Below are 22,958 nucleotides of genomic sequence, written 5' to 3'. Positions count from 1 at the left end.
TACGTGATTGATAATCCCATAAAGATAAAAATATTGTCTACATACGTGATTGATAATCCCATAAAGATAAAAACAGACAGTGTATATATTGCCGTCTGCAGAAGTTGAGAATCTGCATGAAATCCGTCATATAAAAACATGGTAACCTACTGTATGACTAATAAGTCTGCATGAAATAAGAGGAGAAAGATGACTGAACTGGTGGCAGCTAATGACCTGTGGTGAATCACAGGAGCTAAGAGCAAGAATTACATATGATGTCCTTATAGAAATTAAACCTTGGGAATCTCTGTATTACACTGCACAACTTAACTATGATATGTTACCATTATAATGGTTATATATTTGTGAATGTCTATTGCTCATGGTGTTGTTGTTTGAGGCACACCATATGTATAAAATCGCTTAACCAATGCAAATTTAAATGTCCTTATGTATTTTCCCATTATGTAAATGATAGGCACTTGGGGCCAAGTGATTCTGAGTTTTGGCAGCAAATTACAGCTTTGTTGTACAACATTAAAATATTCCCATTTGTGATGATACAGATCCTAATTAGTCTAATGAGGACAAAAAGACAAATTCAAGAACTAGGGTCAAACCAATTAAACTGTGTAATTTCTTTCTGCATCCCTACTTTGCTGCAGTCTAAAAATATATATATTTAAACGCAGTTTAAAAATGTGCACTTCATTATAAAAAGCACTGAGTATCACAACATACTTCCAAATGTTTAAAGATCAACCGAAAATCTTATCGGGGTTGTCCCAAAATAAAACAGCTGACACCCCTCCATTGGCCAACTAAAACCTCTTTATGCCATATACCAGCAGTGCGCAAAAGGAGGGGGGTGCTGGATTTGTTTGGGGGGCCGCGGGCGGTTGCAGAGGTCTCGCGCTCTTCCCCGAGGCATTTAAATTAAATACTGGGGGTTCACGTGAGGCCTCTGCAACTCACTTATCGGGATTCTGCAGAGCTGGTAAGACGCGTTTCTATGGCAACGTAGCGTCAAAAGACACCGCGTCGTCAAATGACACCGCAGTGTCATGCGGAGTGACGTCACTCATCCGTCTCCATGGCAACGTGGTCACATGACCCCCGCAGCATCATTTGACGCCGCCAAACAAAGCGAGGGGTGCTCGAAAACAAGGGGGAGCAGGCGGGGGGCAGCTCAAAAAGCTTGCACTCCCTTGCCATATACCATCTGGTAGTGAAACTGTTTTGGGTTCTTACTGTGAGTTAGAAGGCAACAACATACTGTAATATGTATTTTGGAGTATTGTAACAGGAACAACTTGACATTCAACTTTCTAAAGGTAACACCGAGTGCTCATTTGCATGTCATTTCCCAGACTCCCTGGCTGCAGTGGAAGCACTGTATGCCAAGACATAATGCAAAAAGGTAGGGTTGCAGACCTGTCAGACAAGGGAATGTGCTCGCACTGCTGAGAAGCCGCCCTGGGAGGCTGGAAGTATATATATCTGTATCAGCATTATACAGCCCAACACGTTCTTGCTTAGCAGAGGCTGACACTTCAATACCAAAAGTTAAAAATTATAGTTACAGGTAATAACAGTGAATAAGGCAACTGGGGTGATGGTGCCTAAACATGCATCTGAAATGAAACAGGTAAGTGTCCACCTACCTTGTATTTAATCTCCCCCCTCACCCAGGTTTTATTCTCAGGCAGCGTGAACTGCATCAGCAGTCAGTCCTCTTATGGAAAATGTAATCATGTTTTGTCTATTTATGTCTCATTAAGTGCCGAGGACATTATTGAAGGGGTTGTTCCCAAAGGAAGTGGGATAGGAATTAGTCATTTAAAATAAACTAAATATAATTAAAAGCAGTTTGGGGCTGTAATAGAACATTCCCACATAGTTTGCTTTTTTAGCCCACTGCAAAAATGAATCATGTTCAGATAATGTGTCTAAACTTGAGGCACACATACATAGGTATTGATTGCCATGTTAAGACAATAACCAAAGGCTGCAAATGAGCATTGCTAAATGATTAATTATTCAATGCCTCCCTTGCATTAGATCTTGTATGTACGACACCTGTGAAACTCTAGCCCAAAAAGGAGAACCTGAGATGCCTGTTCAGCTAAAAATACCCTAAACCTATCAATCAATATGGCATTCAGGTAATAACAAGAACACAAAAAGGCTATTCCATTGCACAATATCTGTGACACTTCACACAGCATAAACATGCCACAGGCTCACCAGGGGACAGATATGTGACATGGAAGCTCATTAGGTTTCCTACCATGAGATGTATTCCAAAGCCCCATAGCATGTTGTCTCAGAGGGGGGGAGACATCAGGAGACTCAGCATAGATCCATAGTGCCACAAGTGTCCCCCAGCAGCAGCACAGCCTGACAGCTCAGGTCTGATCTCACAATGCTCTGTGCAACTCAGATCATGTACAACACACTCCCCAGCCTGTGCAGGGAGTGGGTCTGTGATGGGCGGGTCCGCTGGCGCTCTCAGCCAACCCAGCGGCCAGATTCCCTCTGATTGGCAGGAGTGTGAGCCAGTCCCCGCACCGCCTGCTGTCAGACCTGCAGACTCCTGACACATTGTGTGACTTGTCACAGTGTTGCAGGACAGGACACATCCTGCTCAGCAACCTCTCCACTTGCAGTGTGACTTCATGACACACAGGGGACTAATGGGATTTTTTTTTTTTTTTTTTTTCAGAATAAAGTTGTCATTCTAATTACAAAGTGGTTGGCAAATTAGATAAGTCACTACTTATAATTAAAGTCCTGCAAACAGGCAGCTTATGTATATATCTGTCAGACAGTCAGTGTCTCTATATACAAAAAAAACCATCCGATTTAAAATAAGTGGCAGTCATCAGGATTAATTCGCTTATTTAGATCTACAGCTCAAGTGAAGCCTTAAGGAAATGATTGATTAATCGTTACTAATATTAATGCAGTAATTGCCATTGGAATATTGTGCTACACGCAGAGCAAAAAGGAAATGTGAAAGATCTGGGGATACAGACAAATTGCCCATTGTGAAGGACACATATCAACATTATTCACCATAATAGAACTAGGAGGCCAGTAAGAGACGTGGGGGTGACATGAAATGGTGTTTGAAACTAACATAAGAATGTATTTGGGGGTCTTGGTTTGGCGGATTCTGCAATAATCTATGTGCCAATAGCTATGAAATGTACCCTACCTATATTACCTTTCGGGTATAAATAGTTGTCCCATATAAAATCATCCTGCTATAGCAGAAAAGCATAATCTTTATAGAGCTTCAATACTGTATTTTTTTTTAAAGTATTACATTGGAACATGTAGGGGCTCCCTGAATATGGAATATTACACCTCTAGTTCTGATAATATTACATTTTGGTGGTTTTTGAATAATATATAAATATTTTTTTTAATGGCTAATTGTGACAACTTGTTTGCTGGCAGGTCAATTAATCATTAATAATAACAACGTAATGGGTGTGTATCTGTGCAGTGCATCTCATATGCACCAAAATATTTATTAATGGTTTTCCAGCATAGAAGACTTTGTTCAGCCTGGCACTTACTCTAATAATGCCAGCCTAAACCTTACCCTAATATGCCAGCCCAAACCTTAGCCAATATGCCAGCCTAACCCTTTCCCTAAAAAGCCAGCCTAAGCCTTACCCCAACATGCCAGCCTAACACTTACCCTAATATGCCAGCCTAACACTTACCTAACATGCCAGCCTAACCCTTACCCTAATATGCCAGCCTAACACTTACCTAACATGGCAGCCTAACCCTTACCCTAATATGTCTCATCATCTTCAGTCCTTGTCTATCCACTGCTGGATGAAGGCCTCACCAATGATCCTAATATAATATATAGGATCTAAAATATATTATTCCTTAATAATAGTACAACAAATCAGAAGAAAAAGATAAAAGGGTCCTGATTGCTGCTGCAAACAAAGCAACGCTGTTCACATTTCGCTTTTTTTTTTTAAAAAGATCCCTCTGTCTTAGAAATGAGGACATAGTGGTTAAGCCGAGAATTTCTACAGTCAGATATTTTTTTAAATGTAAACCTGGGGTAAAAATACTGCAGCAGCTAGGGAAAAATGAGCTGAAGTGGGCATACCGAAAGTTAGCCAAGGAACACCACCCAGATAAGAACCCGAATGCTGGTGACAAGTTACTACATCCCATTGACCTTATGAAATTAACCCCTTGTTCTTCAAGTGGCCTAAACTGAGAAATGCAAAACAGTTAACCCCTCTCCCTGCCAGAGAAGCCTACAAGTTGCAGGCCTATATAGCAACAAAATGGGTAACCTCCCCCCACCCCACCCTTAAAGCTTGATTTATAACCTTTTCAAGAAACAGAAAACTGTGAGTAATAAGAAATTACAATGTAGCGCTCAATTGCTCATATTAATCAGCACTAATTCATTATCCCAGCAGCGATATACCAGATCTGCTCAGCAAGTAGCTCAATGCTGCGCGGTGAGAGATGTTGAGAGCACAGGACTGGGACGAGAAACTGCATTTAACAGACCGAGAAATAATGTTGCCCCCAAAATTGGTCAGGGGTCAAAGAATGACAATGCTGACACTGAAGAGGGAGGATTATTGCATGCGGTCTGCAAGCTACCGGGGCATGTGGTGTTTATAGGAAGTAGTGTGCCGCTAATAAACTAGCCATTCAGAAGGAAACAATGGGTAGGTGGGTAATCTGAACCTCATCAAGCTCTTAGGCTGCGCTTATAGTGCTTTGCGACGGCAACGCAACGTCGCTCCAAAACATATTAATTGACTCCGTCGCGAGTGCTTATAGTAAGCGCAACGGAGCGATGGAGCGACGTCGTGTCTAAAAATTTGGAAGCCAGGTAAATTTGATTTTTTTAGAGACAGTCGCCACATGTGACTGTCTCTAAACCAATCAAATTGCGCGGCCCGCCCCCTTTAGTGACGTCACTGGCGACCGTCGCTAAAAAACTAATTCTAACTTTCGCTGGTGGCCAGCACTATAAGCGCGGCCTTACTTGGGAATTAGTGTCACACACACATAAATATATATATATATATATATATATATATATATATATATATATATATATATATAATATGAATTGCCGGATGCACATAAAATGCACAATACAAAAATCAACAATAGAAAATACTTAGCAGAAGTTGAGGTGCACTCAGCAGGACGGGGAACACCGACCAGTCCAGTAGAAATACAGCAACAAAAAAAGTCTGCAGCATTCTCCAAACGATAGCAAAAATAGATTTATTGAAACATCAGGCAACTAATGTGACCAGAGCAACGTTTCGGACCTTTCTCAAGCTCGTGCTAGGTCTGAAACGTTGCTCTGGTCACATTGGTTGCCTGGTGTTTCAATAAATCTATTTTTGCTATTGTTTGGAGAGTGCGGCAGACTTTTTTTTGTTGCTCTATATATATATATATATATATATAGAGCAACAAAAAATTATATACAGCTAAACCCCGTTATAACGCGCCTCGTTATACCGCGATTCGGTTATAACGCGGTTTTCCCGTGGCTCCCGTTTTTAAAAAAAAAAAAAAATATTTAAAAAAAAAATTTTTTTTTACATTTTTTTTTGCACACTGCACACACTGCACACACTCACTGCACACACACTGCCACACTGCACACACACTGCTCATTGCTCACACTGACACACTGCACACACACTGCACACTGCACACACACTGCACACTGCACACACACTGCACACACACTGCACACTGCACACACACTGCACACACACTGCACATTGCTCACACTGACACACTGCACACACTGCACACACACTGCACACTGCACACTGCACACACACTGCACACTGCACACACACTGCTCATTGCTCACACTGCACACACTGACACACTGCACACACACTGCACACACACTGCACACTGCACACACACTGCACACTGCTCATTGCTCACACTGCACACACTGACACACTGCACACACACTGCACACTGCACACACACTGCTCATTGCTCACACTGCACACACACTGCACACACACTGCACACACACTCACACACACTTACAGACACTCACACACACTTACGCACACTCACACACACTCACACACACCCACGCACACTTACGCACACTTACGCACACTCACACACACTTACAGACACTTACAGACACTCACACACACTCACACACACTCACACACACTTACACACACTTAGACACACTTAGACACTCACAGACACTCACAGACACTCACACACACTCACACACACTTACAGACACTCACACACACTCACACACACTTACAGACACTCACACACACTCACACACACTTACAGACACTCACAGACACTCACACACACTTACGCACACTCACGCACACTCACACACACCCATGCACACTTACACACACTCACACACACTTACAGACACTCACACACACACACACACACACTTACAGACACTCACACACACTCACACACACTCACACACACTTACACACACTTAGACACTCACAGACACTCACAGACACTCACAGACACTCACACACACACTCACACACACTTACAGACACTCACACACACTTACAGACACTCACACACACTTACACACACACTCAGACACTTACACACACTCACAGACACTTACACACACTCACACCCACATACACACACCCATATACACACACACACACACTTTCTCTCCCATATATACATACACACACACACTCTCTCACTCTACACAGACGGGGGGTGGGGTCGGAGCAGAGGAAAGGCCGCGACCAGCACCACCACCCGCTCCCCCCCCTCCTCCCGCGCAGGCAGCGGGAGCACCGGGGACAGCGGTGGGGAGAAGAAACCCCCCGCTACCACCTCCATGCAGGCAGCGGGATCTGAGGTAAGCGGCGACCTGAGGGACATCCCCGCTCCCATCTCCTGCCCCGCGGCCTGTCCCGCGGTGACAGGGGGAAGCGGGGCCAGGAGGGACATCCCCGCTCCCATCTCCTGCCCCGCGGCCTGTCCCGCGGTGACAGGGGGAAGCGGGGACAGGAGGGACATCCCCGCTCCCATCTCCTGCCCCGCGGCCTGTCCCGCGGTGACAGGGGGAAGCGGGGACAGGAGGGACATCCCCGCTCCCATCTCCTGCCCCGCGGCCTGTCCCGCGGTGACAGGGGGAAGCAGGGACAGGAGGGACATCCCCGTTCCCATCTCCTGCCCCGCGGGCTGTCCCGCGGTGACAGGGGGAAGCGGGGAGCGGAGGGACATGCCCGCTCCCATCTCCTGTCCCGCGGGATGAATATGCGTTAAAGCGCGGCGGCCGTTTTTTTTTTTCGCGACCCCGTTAGTAACGCGGTGGTCTCGGGGTGGACCCCGAGACCCGCGTTATAACGGGGGTTTAGCTGTATATATATATACAGTGGTTGACAAATCACCAAAAAATCTACTCGCCACACAAAAAAATCTACTCGCCACCTAGTACCAAACGTGTGCTGCTTGGGCCAATATTTACTCGCCCGGGGGTTAAATCCACTCGCCCGGGGTGAGCAAATGTATAGGTTTGTCGAACACTGTATATATATATATATATATACACACACACACAATATAACAGGGATAAACATTGCAGGATATTCTTGCTATGTGGTGATACATATATATGACAGACACTACATAATGGCTTATGAAAGGAGTCTTTCGAATAATGTTACACTCACTGGTATTTGGTTAATCAATATGTGTGATTCTGAAGGACGGCATAGGAATATGGGTTAGCCAGTAAAAGTGTCTGTTATCTGTATCCGACCTTTTATTGTTTTTCCCTTGAGAAATATTTTTATGTTTTGCACACACAATACACATTTCTTGCACTTGCCTTAGTATTTCTTTGTGATACAATACAACACAATAGGACATAGGCGTAATAGCTCTTCCAAACCGGTGATGAAATTCTTCTCATGCAATAATCTTGTGTCACTAAAATGTCAGTTACCAAAGATGTTAAACCATTGAGTATTGGCCTCTTCCACATGTCTCAAAACCTGCTTCACTCTCTTCAATTTACACATGCCATGGTTACGCTGCAGATGAGATTCTGGGTACCAATATGCAAATGAGGAGACAGTAGGTTTGTCGAGATTAGCTTTTTATCCACTTGATGCAGCTATCCTCAAATCAAGGCATACCAATAGCTACAGCTGCAGCGGCCGTTATTCAAGCAAATCACGGCGCCGATTTCGTGTGCGCTGCTGTACTCCACGGAGCATGAACGCGGCCAATCGCCCCAGGCACCCGCGCTTAACGCGTTTGCTTTGTTGAATTTCATGGATTCTGTTTCTTTGGGTGCAATGAAATTAATGAATTGTAGTGTGTACAGTACTGTGCTACTGTGTCAATTTAAGGTGTTTAAAAAACAGAACTCTAAAATGCCATTTTCTGCACTCGCGTCTTAAGGCGGTACGGTTGGAAGACATCCCGCGTCATGACATCGGTATTCTGATGTACACAACGTGTGAAGTGTTCGAATAACGGCCGCTGCAGCTGTACATCAGAAAGCTGTTCTGACATACAGGCCCAAATTGACTAAGCTGTGTTTTTCCATAAGACACCTAGTGGCACCAGATGTGAATTAATCATAAGTTGTCTTCTGGCGCCCGAAATGGTCCTATGGAAACATAGACCACAATATACTTCTTATTTGTACCACCTATAAGGCTGGCGAATATGAATGACCAAAAACACAGAGCTGGCGCGCCTGCGATGGTTAAAAGATGTCTGTTAACCCCCCCCCCACACACCTATCCATCCATCTTTCTTCCCCCACTTGTTTGTCTCCTCCCCTCACCTTCTTTCCCCCCCCCCTCTTTCTCTTTCCCCCTATAGAAAATGGGAAAATTTTATTGGTCACTACATGATTGTATTGAGTTGAAGTGTTATGGGCTCATGACATTTCTGTATGTACATTAATTTGTGAACGTGTCCAATAAAAAAATTGTTACAAAAAAAAGATGTCTGTTAACAACGAGGAAGAAAATCTCTTTTTCGAAATGTGCGAGCCACAAATAACACGGAAAGTTTATTTCCCTTAGTGATTTCAGTGATTGTAATTATAGGTAAAACAATTAAACCATGTAATTGCATGCGTGTGTAATTACATTCAGGTGCTTAGTATATTCGTATGTAAAAACAAATGTACCATTACATTTTATCCAAATGATGTATTTATTTTCGTATTGGCGTCAGATAGCTGCTAAAATCATGACTTATCTCAGTTATAATTGGTTATCAAGCACGAAAGAAAAATAGTCAGCGGAGTTTGTGAATGCAGCCTGATTGTGCCAATACTAACCCCTAACAAACACACGTCTGAAATTGTACAAATAATACTCTTAAAGTTAAAGGAGCCATCGCCTTGAAGAATTACTCTTGTCCTAATTAGTGACACCTCATCGGATTGAAAAAGTACAAGCTAAAGTGACTTGATATTCTAGTGGATTCAAGCAGCCAGCTCTCTTCTTTAAAATGTTAGATATTTCTCTTACTGTACATTGGTGTTTGATCATCACCATCAAACAAAACATTTGTTTTCTAAAGCAGAATGATTAACTTTTACTACTCTGCCATTCCTTCTTTTTACCTTATCTGTCCTAGATTTGACGTGTGTTGGACTCATGGAACCTTTTGGAAATTAGCACTGCTTGGCCTAATGAAGAGTAGAACTCTCCAAAGCTTGTCTTGAAGTACAGCTCAACCCTGTTATAACGCGATCCGTTACAACGCGGATCCGCTTATAACGCGATGCACGCGTGGCTCCCAATTTTCGTATTTATGAATACTTTACAACACGCTTATTGGTATCTTAAATACTTTATTGTACAATGCATACTGTTGTACATTATTTCTAACACGATCCGCTTACAACGCGGTTTCATACTTTGGACCCCAAGCACAGCGTTATAAGGGGGTTGAGCTGTATGTGTATCAGCTATATTAATATAGCGCCCACAGTGTACTCAGCGCTTTACAAAGACAATACAATACAGGGAATTATAATACAATAAGCACAACAAAGTCAGACAATAGGAAATCCCTGCCCCGGAGAAATTACAATCTAAGTGGTATTTACAGAGACAGTTTCAACTGTTAGTCAAAAATTTAAAAAAAGTATCATGAAATACTGAAGTACTGTACTAATTTACACAACAAAATTCCTGCTGCCAAATCCTACACCCCATGGGATATTTTACTTTAATAATTGTAGTGCTTTTTTGTACCAGTATTGCATTAATATCCCAGCAGGGAAAATGTTACAAATAGCTTCCCACATCTACAATTTAGACCAGTTAAACAAGTTCATGCTGTCATCTCTTTAAAAAACTGCACTTTAACTCGTAGTTATTGGAATGAAAAGTTAGACACTAATTACTGCTTATTGTAAACCAAGACCCTTGGACGAACACGAAAATTAGACATATATCATGTTGTACATCAGCATGTCATACCCATCTCTTCATACTGTCTGTGTATTGCATATTTTCACCATGAATACAGACACTAGAATAACATACAGGTGGTCCTCGCTTATCCGACGTAACGCATCCTGCAAACCGCCGTCGGATAACGGACCGCCAGATTAGCGGGTCCATGTTTATCTGTGGCGGTGAGCATCGGATTAGCGGGTCCATGATTATCCGTGGCGGTGAGCATCGGATTAGCGGGTCCATGATTATCCGTGGCGGTGAGCATCGGATTAGCAGATCCATGATTATCCGTGGCGGTGAGCATCGGATTAGCGGGTCCATGATTATCCGTGGCGGTGAGCATCGGATTAGCGGGTCCATGATTATCCGTGGCGGTGAGCATCGGATTAGCAGGTCCATGATTATCCGTGGCGGTGAGCATCGGATTAGCAGATCCATGATTATCCGTGGCGGTGAGCATCGGATTAGCGGGTCCATGATTATTCGTGGCGGTGAGCATCGGATTAGCGGGTCCATGATTATCCGTGGCGGTGAGCGTCAGATTAGCGGGTCCATGATTATCCGTGGCGGTGAGCGTCGGATTAGCGGGTCCATGATTATCCGTGGCGGTGAGCGTCGGATTAGCGGGTCCATGATTATCCGTGGCGGTGAGCATCGGATTAGCGGGTCCATGATTATCCGTGGTGGTGAGCGTCGGATAAGCGGTTCCGATTTAGGATAATGCGTCCAGCGGACTGCATTATGCGGCGTTGGACAAGGCATTAGACGGAAAACGTGCCATCAGATACCAAAGACCACCTGCACTGCTTACTGTGGTAAATTACAAAGCACTTTAACCCTTCATTTGCAGGGATTTTGTAAACCAGAAGGTGCACGTTATCTCATGTTGTGTACAAGTACCTGTTCAATCACTCTATTCTTATATACTATGTCGGGAAATAATATTCCATTGGGAACATGACAAAAAAAGGAAAAAAAATTCCACCATGCTCTAAACCAGGGGAGCGCAAACTTTTCCTGCTGCGTCTCCCTGTCTGCCTGCTCCAGAGCTTGCGCCCCCCCCCCCTTCCTTCCTGGTAGCTGCGTCAAATGATGCTCCGTGGTCACGTGACGTCTGGTCACGTGACCCGCGGTGTCATTTGACGCCGGTGACGTCACATTACCCCGCTTTGTCATTTGATGCCGCGTTGCTATGGCGACGCATCACAGAGCGTCTGAACCACGGTAAGTAGAGTGTTCCAGAGGCCTCACGCGATCCCCTGGCATTTAATTTAAATGTCTGGGGGAAGAGTGCGGGAAGTCTGCAACCGCTCCCACCCCCCCCAGACAAATCTCCCGCCCCCCATTTCCGCACCGCTGCTGTAAACCAGGAGTGGCCAACTGCAGTCCCCCTTGGCCACCAACAGGTCATGTTTTCAAGATATCCCTGCTTCAGCACAGATGGCTCAGTCAATGACTGTTGACCACACAATGACAGGCCACCCCTACTCTAAACCTTCGCTCAAATCAATCAATACTATATCCTTTACAACAAGTTCAGTTTAAATACATTTTACATTATAACCATGATAGAGCTTTCACATCTTTCAAAGATTATCAATAAAAGGCCATTCTTTGCTGTAGGAACATTTTCAGTCTTGTTTTGCTACCAACGACCTTTAAGATCCAAGAAATCAACAAGTAGTTAATTTGTTAAAAGCTTTCGAACCTCTCAGGGTCCCTTCATCGAAAAACCCAATGAAGGACCCGGAGAGGTTGGGAAGCTTGTAACAGATCAACTACTTGTTGGTCCAATAAAAAGTTATCAAACTCCCTGCTCCCCTCTCCCTCTTTTGCTACTACATGGAAGAAAGGACCCACCCGGCTACCCAGCCTTCTGCTACCCAGCCTTCTGCTACCCAGCCTTCTGCTAGCCAGCCTTCTGCTAGCCAGCCTTCTGCTACCCAGCCTTCTGCTACCCAGCCTTCCCTGCCAGAAATCAAATAAGTGAGTCTGAGATTTTAATGAAAATGTACGACTTTGAAGAGTAGGATCCAAATGAAGTAAGTGGAATTTAGGCTCAAATTGAGTAAGACTCTCTTCCAATAAGTTAACGAGACTCTGCCTACTTTGTCAAGAGAATCCAATCATGTGCTTTGCGTTACAGCTATATGCAGCAAGCTTTCAACTAGTTCCCTACCCTGACTTCATGGTAACATCATGCTGACCTGAAACAGCTACTGTATGTATCTCTTACCACAGCTGCCAGTGTAATCAGTGTAGTTTTGTCATTCCCAACCCCAGACTGGTAAACACGCCTTAAAACAGACAGCCACAGGTGCGGCTGAAACAACATCTTAACAATCGACATATTTACTTCCTGTGCGTACGTCCCTACGTTACATATACAACGAGCAGAGATCACAGCCCCGCATATTGAAAAGCAGCAGCTTACAAAATGACTTGGCTGGTACACAGGTAACCACAGAGGCCTTAAGCAAAATGTTGGAGGGGATTTAAATGGATGGAGTTTAACTCTTCAGACATACAGCATATGGAATTGGGGCACACAGGGCGCCAATATTAAAGCATGCGGGGGAAGTCCAGTGTTCACCATTACTTGATAGGAGGTTGGTTTCTGGTCGACATTTCATAAATAGCAACTGCTACAAAAAATACACTTGCCAGGCTTTGGAGAAAGTACATCCTAAGATCCACAACAACAGGAATGCAGGTATACTGTTTGTACTGGATCATTCCCGCTAAACAAACAATGTGCCAAAGAGTCTTTCTAGTACTATAGATAGAGTAGCAAGTCCCCTATGTATACAGGACATTTAAAATGGTTGGGTGGTGAGATAACGATTTATGAACAGAGATATGGATTTATGGTGTAGCAGAGTAAGCATTGGTTAATAATCGATAATTATGCTCTCAGTGTCAAAGGGACTCAGAGGCATTCCGTAAAAGGAATCAGAGAGCAGCTGACATAACTAATAAGTCAGTTCAGACGTGAGAATAAACATCACAAGGATGCATCATTTGAATATGAGTTTATAATGCCTTTTAGAGAAGATATACCCTTCTATGGCTTTTTACCAGCTCAAGTGAGATTCTGTCTCCTTCCATACGTTCATACTTCCTCCTAAGCCCAGCCCTACCACCTCTTCTACATTACTGTTGGCAGCACTATTGTGCACCCAGGACCACGAGCACGCTGCCCAGGGGTCGCACTTGACTCCTCCTTCACATTCCCCTCACACATTCACAATGTAGCTAAAACCTGTCGTTTTATTCCCCTTTGTAACACTGCAAAGATACGCCCTTTCCTCTGTCTCTCTACTGCTAAAACTCTAACACAAGCCCTCATTCTCTCCCATCTCGACTATTGTAACCTTCTACTGTCCTGCCTTCCTGCCTCTCACCTGTCTCCCTTGAATCTATCCAACAGATGCAGCGGCAGTTTTTCGAAAAAATCACGGCGCAGTTTTCGTGTGCGGTGCTGTACTCCACGCGGCATTTGCGCCGCTAATCGCCCCAGGCACACGTCTTTATCGCGGTTGCTTTGGTTGAATTTCATGGATTGTGTGCAATTAAACGCAATGAAATGAATGAATTGTAATGTGTACAGTACTGTGCTACTGTGCCAATTTCAGTTGTTTAAAAGCCAGAACACTAAAATGCCATTTTCTGCACTCGCCTGCACTCGCGTCTTAAGGCGATACGGTTGGAAGAAATTCCGCGCCATGACATGGGTATTCCGAGGTATACACCGCGTGATTTGTTTCAATAACGGCCGCTGCATCTGTAACTGCTGCTGCTAGAATCACTTTACACTCCCCTAAATCTGTCTCAGTGTCTCTCCTACTGAAATCCCTCTCCTGGCTTCCTTCCCGTATTGCACACAAAATGTTTCTACTCACTTTTAAGGCTATACACTCTTCCAGGGCCGCAAACAGATTTCCCGGGGTCCAGGACTAGAGTTTCGTCCAGGCCTCCGCCCCCCCCCCTCTTCCCACCAATGTAGGTTGCCTTTCAAGCCCCCCCTTCACACCTCCTCGCAAGCACCCTCCTGTATTCCCCCCCCCCTCACACTTGCTCGTGAGCCCTTCCTCTACCCATGTATTTCTATTCCCCCCCTCAGTCTCTCACTCTTCCCCCTCTCTTCTTCACTCACCTCCTCTCTCCTCTCACACTCCCCCCCTCCAATAATACTTAATTACCCCCACCCACACAAAATACAATACTCCCCTCCGCACAAAAAGTAGAATATCATCCCCCCCACACACACACAGACACACTCGATACAATCAAGACAATATCCCCCATGTCACACAAAATACAATACCCCCAGCACACACACAAAATACAATACCCACCACACAAAATATAATACTCCCCCCCAACAAAATACAATACCCCCAGCCCCACAAAATACCACACACACTGCCCCCCCCCCCACACACCTACCTTTGAAGTGGTCTGAGTCGGTTTGTCAGGTGTCCAGTATTGAACTGGACTGTCCTGTATTTGTCCAGTACAAAATTAGAGGTAATACTGGACATGTATGTGTCTGGTATTACCTCTCTGGACATAGTGACCTAACCGTCTTGGGGGCAGCAGGATCTCCCCAATCAGGAGGAGGTGTCAGGAGCCTGGGGTTGGGGCCAAGGAGAGGAGAGAACAGCATGGAGAGATGAGAGGTGTGTGTATGTGTTTGTGTCCCAAGCACGTCGCACCTTTCACCATTGTGTCCAGTATTTTTGGAGAAGCCATCTGTCAACCCTAGGTCTGAGGACCCTGGTGCCTCGCCTCTCCCCAGCTGCTGCCGGGCCCCTCTCCCACGTCAGACCTTTCTCTAAGCGAGACCGGGCCTCTCCTGCCGGTGTGCGACAGAAGCTGCGCTCGCCCCGAAAATCACACTCAGCTTCCGACGTGCATTGACGGTAGTAAGGCCCAGCCTGGCAGAGAGGGTCCCGCAATAGCTGGGGAGAGCTGGGGCCTGGCGGTTGGCAACCAGAGGTTATGCAGTCAGACACAGAAATTGGGCCTGGTCAGGCCCAAGTTCCAGTGCTGGCCGGGTCCCCCTGAGACACTTGTTGCAGCTCTTCCCCCATCGGAGGCCCTGAAATCTTCTGCCCTGTGACAGGGCCTTTCCCCGGTTTAAAAAGGCAGCTCACTTAAAGCCTGTCTGTGCCTGAGGAGTTCAGAAGGGAGCTGGTTAATTCAGCTAGAGTCAATTAGCCAGTCTCCACCTGGCTTATCAAGCAGGTTTAGAGGTGTGATGCTTAAACCGCACATTGTTCTCCGGCACTGAGGGTTTTCTAACACAGAAGGACTGGGCTGTCATAAATAGAGATAACAGGAAACCAGACCCTCTATTCTAGAATGCAGCGGACCCTGGAACCCGCCAGAGGCTGCACCCCACAGACGCCAACCCAGAACCGGACTGATGTAAAGAGCCCCTGCTTACAGGTACCTCTTTGGACTTTGGGGTCAGAGGTTGGTAAGAGGCCTATCCTCCCAGCCCTGCAGATAGGACTGGGAAGTATGCGTTAGTCCTTACACAGGGATAGGGTGTTTGTTTTGCATGCTGATATAAAGCTGTTCTGTGTAAAGCCTCAGGCTAAATAAAAGCCAATGTTTATTTTCCCTTAAATACGTCTCCCTGGTTATGCCTCTGCACTTGTCTCCTACATGCCCCTCCTTGCATATCAGTCCTAATTTCTCACTACACACTGCCCTGACTCTAGCGTTCTGCTCAAGGATGTCTTCGGTCTACCCTTTTGTTTCTAAAGCCCTCTCCCGCCTAAAACCCTTCTCACTGACTGCCCCACACCTCTGGAATGCCCTTCCCATCAATATCCGACTGGCACCCTCTCTATCCACCTTTTAAGACCCATCTTAAAACACACTTCTTTAACAAAGCATATGGGTAGCTCTTTGGCTGATACTATACACTTCATACATTGACCTTGGCCCCTTGCAGACGAGCTTTCCAGAACACCTTCCTGCTGTCTCTGTATGTTCCTCCTTACCAATTAGATTGTAAGCTCTTCAGGGTAGGATCTCCTTTTTTCTAATGTTACTTTTATGTCTCTAGCGCTTATTCCCACTCTGTGTTATATTATTATGTAACGTGTACCACTGCTGTGAAACGCTATGTACATACATACATACATACATACATACATACATACATACATACAGGCCCGTGTTTAGGCATAGGCCTACCAAGCCAAGGCCTGCAGCGGAAAATTTCAGGGGGCGGAAAATCTCTGGGGTGCAGGTGCTACGGTTACAGAGGCCTCACAGCGTCAAATTATGCTGCAAAGTCACATGGCGACGCATTGCTATGACAACATGAAGTCACAGGGCGTTTCGTTGTCATGGAAACGCGTCACCACGTGACTTCAGGATGCTGCAAGAGGTGGAGACCATAAAAAGAAGGCGACAAAAAGATAACTGCCAATGGATAGGAAAATTCTAAAACCGGCCACACACACACAATAGGGAGACAGAAACACAGCATGGGGAGAGAGACAAACACAGCATGGGGAGAGAGAGAGACACACAGCATGGGGAGATAGACACACACACGCACACTATAGGGAGACAGAAACACAGCATGGGGAGAGAGAGACACACACAGCATGGGGAGAGAGAGAGACACACACACACACAGCATGGGGAGAGAGAGACACACACAGCATTGGGGAGAGAGAGAGACACACACACACACAGCATGGGGAGAGAGACACACACACAGCATGGAGAGAGAGACACACACATACAGCATTGGGGGGAGAGAGACACACATACAGCATGGGGAGAGAGACAAACAGCATGGAGAGAGAGACACACACAGCATGGGGAGAGAGACACACACACAGCATGGGGAGAGAGAGACACACAGCATGGGGAGAGAGAGACACACACAGCATGGGGGGAGGGAGAGAGACACACACACAGCATGGGGAGAGAGACACACACACAGTATGGGGAGAGAGACACACACAGTATGGGGAGAGAGACACACACAGCATGGTGAGAGAGAGACACACAGCATGGGGAGAGAGAGACACACACAGCATGGGGAGAGAGAGACACACACAGCATGGGGGAGAGGGAGAGAAAGACACACACACAGCATCAGAAGATATTATAGATACTGTGGAAGTCATGTACAGGTAGACCCAGCAACACTAAAATTACTTTAGATGTAACTTCACAAAGTGATGAATATCTCTACCATGATAAATACCTCTGTGTTTATATTCAGTATTCCTATTATTAACGTACAGGTACACGGTGACACAACGAAAAAATTGCTCTGCACATTGACACACACATATTACCCTACACATAATAACCTCGAAAGAGTCATTATTCAACATATCTCTTTACTTTGTTTTCTCATATCACCAAAATGGATTAGTCGGGAAATTACATTTTTTATTAAATATTCAATTATCATGCTACCGCATGAAGCAGTATACAGTATTACTACAGGCTTCAAACATCTAAAGAATCTGTCAGATGGTTTTCAATCCGCGCTCATGCTTCCTAAGTAGGGTGACCAGATTATCAAAATGAAAAACCGGGACACATTACAAAATTATTTATAAAACAAATTACATCACATGATGCACCCCGTTGCCATGACAACGAGACACTGACGTCAGGCGGTGACATGTTGCCATGACAATGTGGCATCACGTGATGCCTCGGCGCCATAATGCGTCCCGTTGTCATGTCAACTTGATGCCGCGTGACGTCACGGAGCGGCTCGTTGTTATGGCAATGAGCATTACGTGACGTCGCGCAGCCATGTTAACGGAATTTGGAGGGGAGGATACAGCCAAAGGCAAGATAAATAAATATATAATAAATAGATCTAAAAAAAATTATCTCCACACAGAGCCACTGACCCACACACCCACTGACCCACACCCACCTACACAGACGCACAGAGCCACTGACCCACAGTCACTGACCTTCACACAGAGAGCCACTGACTCACACACCCACACCTAGAACCACTGACCCACACACCCACACACACTGAGCGACTGACCCACACACATGGAGCCACTGACCCACACACAGAGCCACTGACCCACACAACCACACACAGAGCCACTTGCCCAACCACACACAGAGCCACTGACCCCCACACACACACAGAGCCACTGACCCACACACACAGAGCCATTGACCCACACACCCACACACAGAGCCACTGACCCACACACACAGAGCCACTGACCCACACAGAGCCACTGACCCACACACCCACACAGCCACTGACCCACACAGAGCCACTGACCCACACACACAGAGCCACTGACCCCCACACACAGAGCCACTGACCCACACAGAGCCACTGAACCACACACCCACAGAGCCACTGACCCACACACATGGAGCCACTGACCCACACACAGAGCCACTGACCCACACACCCACACACAGAGCCACTTGCCCAACCACACACAGAGCCACTGACCACCACACACACACACAGAGCCACTGACCCACACACACAGAGCCACTGACCCACACACCCACAGCCACTGACCCACACAGAGCCACTGACCCACACACCCACACACACAGAGCCACTGACCCCCACACACAGAGCCACTGACCCACACAGAGCCACTGACCCACACACCCACACAGCCACTGACCCACACACACACAGAGCCACTGACCCACACACCAAGCCACTGACCCACAGAGCCACTGACCCACACCCACAGAGCCACTGACCCACACACACACAGAGCCACTGACCCACACACACAGAGCCACTGACCCACACACACAGAGCCACTGACCCACACACACACAGAGCCACTGACCCACACACACACACAGAGCCACTGACCCACACAGAGCCACTGACCCCCACACACACACAGCCACTGACCCCCCCCACACACAGAGCCACTGACCCCCCCACACACACACAGAGCCACTGACCTCCACACACACACAGAGCCACTGACTCACACACACAGAGCTACTGACCCACACACACACAGAGCTACTGACCCACACACTCACACAGCCACTGACCCACACAGAGCCACTGACCCACACACAGAGCCCCTGACCCACACACACACAGAGCCACTGACCCACACACACAGAGCCATTGACCCACCCACCCACACACACAGAGCCACTGACCCACACACACAGAGCCACTGACCCACACAGAGCCACTGACCCACACACCCACACAGCCACTGACCCACACAGAGCCACTGACCCACACACCCACACACACAGAGCCACTGACCTCCACACACAGAGCCACTGACCCACACCCACACACCCACTGACCCACACACACAGAGCCACTGACCCACACACATGGAGCCACTGACCCACACACAGAGCCACTGACCCACACACCCACACACAGAGCCACTTGCCCAACCACACACAGAGCCACTGACCACCACACACACACAGAGCCACTGACCCACACACACAGAGCCATTGACCCACACACCCACACACACAGAGCCACTGACCCACACACACAGAGCCACTGACCCACACACACAGAGCCACTGACCCACACACCCACACAGCCACTGACCCACACAGAGCCACTGACTCACACACACAGAGCCACTGACCCCCACACACAGAGCCACTGACCCACACAGAGCCACTGACCCACACACCCACACAGCCAATGACCCACACACACACAGAGCCACTGACCCACACACCAAGCCACTGACCCACAGAGCCACTGACCCACACCCACAGAGCCACTGACCCACACACACAGAGCCACTGACCCACACACACAGAGCCACTGACCCACACACACACACACAGAGCCACTGACCCACACAGAGCCACTGACCCCCACACACACAGAGCCACTGACCCCCCCACACACACACAGAGCCACTGACCCCCCCACACACACACAGAGCCACTGACCTCCACACACACACAGAGCCACTGACTCACACACACAGAGCCACTGACCCACACACACACAGAGCTACTGACCCACACACTCACACAGCCACTGACCCACACAGAGCCACTGACCCACACAGAGCCACTGACCCACACACAGAGCCCCTGACCCGCACACACACAGAGCCACTGACCCACACACACACAGAGCCACTGACCCACACACACAGAGCCACTGACCCTCACAGACACACACACACACACACACAGCTACTGACCCACACACAGAGCTACTGACCCACACACAGAGCTACTGACCCACACCGCCACTAACCCACACACTGAGCCGCTGACACACACACCCACACCGCCACTGACCCACACACCCACCCACAGAGCCACTGACACACAGAGCCACTGACCCATACACATACCCAGAGCCACTAACCCACACACCCACATACAGAGCCACTGAACCACACACACACAGAGCCACTGAACCACACACACAGAGCCACTGACCCAAACCCACAGAGCCACGGACCCACACAGAGCCACTGACCCATACACCCAGTGACACACACACAGACACTGACACACACGCAGAGCCAGTGACACACACGCACAGAGCCAGTGACACACACAGAGACGCTGACACACACAGAGACGCTGACACAGAGCCACACACACAGAGCCACACACACACAGAGCCACCGACACACACACACACACACAGAGCGCCAGTAACACACACACACAGAGCCAGTGACACACACACACACAGAGCCAGTGACACACACACACAGAGCCAGTGACACACACACAGAGCCAGTGACACACACACACACACACAGCCATTGACACACACACAGAACCAGACACACACACACACACACTCTCTCTCTCTCTCTGTGTGTCCTACCTGTCACTGTGGAGCATGGAGGGGGGGAAGCCATCTTGACTGGCAGCAGGCACCTCACTGCTGAGGCTCCGCTGACACTAGCCCCGCCCCCACCCTCTGCTGTCAGACCGGCCTCCGCTCTCCTCTCTGCCTGCATTCTGTGCTCTCTGCTGCCCCCTCCTGCTCTGATGGCCAAATCCAGAACAGCCACCAAAAAACGGGACATTGAAAAAAATGCGGGGCAGCCGGGACAGCCATCAAAAAAACGGGACAGCCATTAAAAAACCGGGACTGTCCCGGCTAAGCCGGGACACCTGGTCACCCTATTCCTATGGCAATCTTGAAGTAGATCAGCTCCCCGCTCTTGCAGCTACTATGCATGAAGGTATACCCCTCCTCCACTAGGTGTCCACCATAGAGAAACTCCACCAGCAAACCATTCATAGAAGAAAAGCACAAGAGCGCCACGGGTGGCAGCACCGATATACCTGATCTTTTACACATCCACTGGACTACTAATTTTATTCATGTAAGTCACTACTTGCATTTTTTAGTGTATTTGAGAATACATACCTCTTCACCCTTGATGCGCTCTTGTGCTTTTCCATCGAAAGAATCTGTTTTTTGAACAAAGGACAAAAACAATTTTGATTCTCTCCAACAATTCAAACATACGGCACATTGCTCAAATTATATGAATCACTTTTGCTGCATTACAATAGCTTTAATTTTTTTTAATTACTTATTTTTGTTTGCGTCCAGTGTTGTCTGTGTTTAGACCATAATTCCCAAGTACAGCAAAGATAAAGTACCCAGGAGTATGTCCCTAAATCTGCTTCACCCCATTGTCACGTCACAGTGGTTAAGCGAAAACACGAGGATTCTGGGTAGCGACCTGCAAATGAGCGCCCAGTGGGCGTGTCACTTTTTTCTGCCTGCCCATTTTTGTTACACGGATCCCTGGCGCTTTTGTCTTCTGCGTTATAAAACCTGTTAGACTAAGCTACATGGGAGTACGGTGCAACTTGAGTTTCCAATGTCTAGTTACATTATGGAACATCCAATGCATGAACTAATAATAACAAATACATCCATAACATCAACAGAGAAACCAGTACAACAGGGAATAATCCTCCAGCTGGTTATTAGTGTTGGCTAGGTAGTTTGGGGGAAGTTGAGTAAATACGCTTGGCAGACCTTATAAGGACCTGTATGTTGGGTCTCCTTCCAGTTCAATGTTCTGGTTTTGTTGGAAAGCAAAACTTACAAACAGTTAAAGGGATTGCAACAAAGTTTGGCTGTGCAACAGAAGAAGAACCAATATACATGGTTTTGTAGCTGGCAATTCTAAGCCCTGGAACGTTTTGTAGATATTTGAGGTTGAACGCGCTCTTCTGTGCATGTACAGTCTGTTTCACCCACCCCCCCCCCAAACTACACGTCAAACCTAATTCCCTGGTTTGATTTATGAAGTCAAAAGTACTGATGGCAGTAATAATGTTATCCTACAGCTTATCCACAAATCCAAAATTGCATCTTCTAGCTGTGGATGAGGTCATTGTAATGAGTAGGAAATGTCATTGGCGATGCATTTATTCCCCCTTCACTGCCAGAGGGGAACGCAACGTATTGGGGTAATT

General features: G+C 46.9%; 1 protein-coding gene across 17 annotated transcripts in view; it reads right to left on the bottom strand.

Moving 5' to 3' along the window:
• Positions 1–22,958, bottom strand: part of MICAL2 (microtubule associated monooxygenase, calponin and LIM domain containing 2) — a 238,216-nt gene that overhangs the window by 191,096 nt on the left and 24,162 nt on the right. For 10 of the 17 annotated variants that reach the window (XM_075567118.1, XM_075567124.1, XM_075567129.1 and 7 more), the window contains exon 1: positions 2,273–2,436. The exons of 2 other annotated variants lie outside the window; for them this stretch is intronic. The gene's annotated coding sequence lies outside the window, so the exon portion shown is untranslated. Of the gene's footprint in view, positions 1–1,646; positions 1,847–2,229; positions 2,437–22,958 lie in introns of those variants that run through there. 5 more of the 17 variants (XR_012787567.1, XM_075567134.1, XM_075567133.1 and 2 more) reach the window with 3 other exon arrangements.

Source organism: Ascaphus truei, chromosome 12 (assembly GCF_040206685.1).
Source record: "Ascaphus truei isolate aAscTru1 chromosome 12, aAscTru1.hap1, whole genome shotgun sequence".
Lineage (NCBI taxonomy): Eukaryota > Metazoa > Chordata > Amphibia > Anura > Ascaphidae > Ascaphus > Ascaphus truei.
The sequence above is the reverse complement of the archived record's forward strand: the minus strand, read 5'-3'. Positions and strand labels throughout refer to the sequence as shown.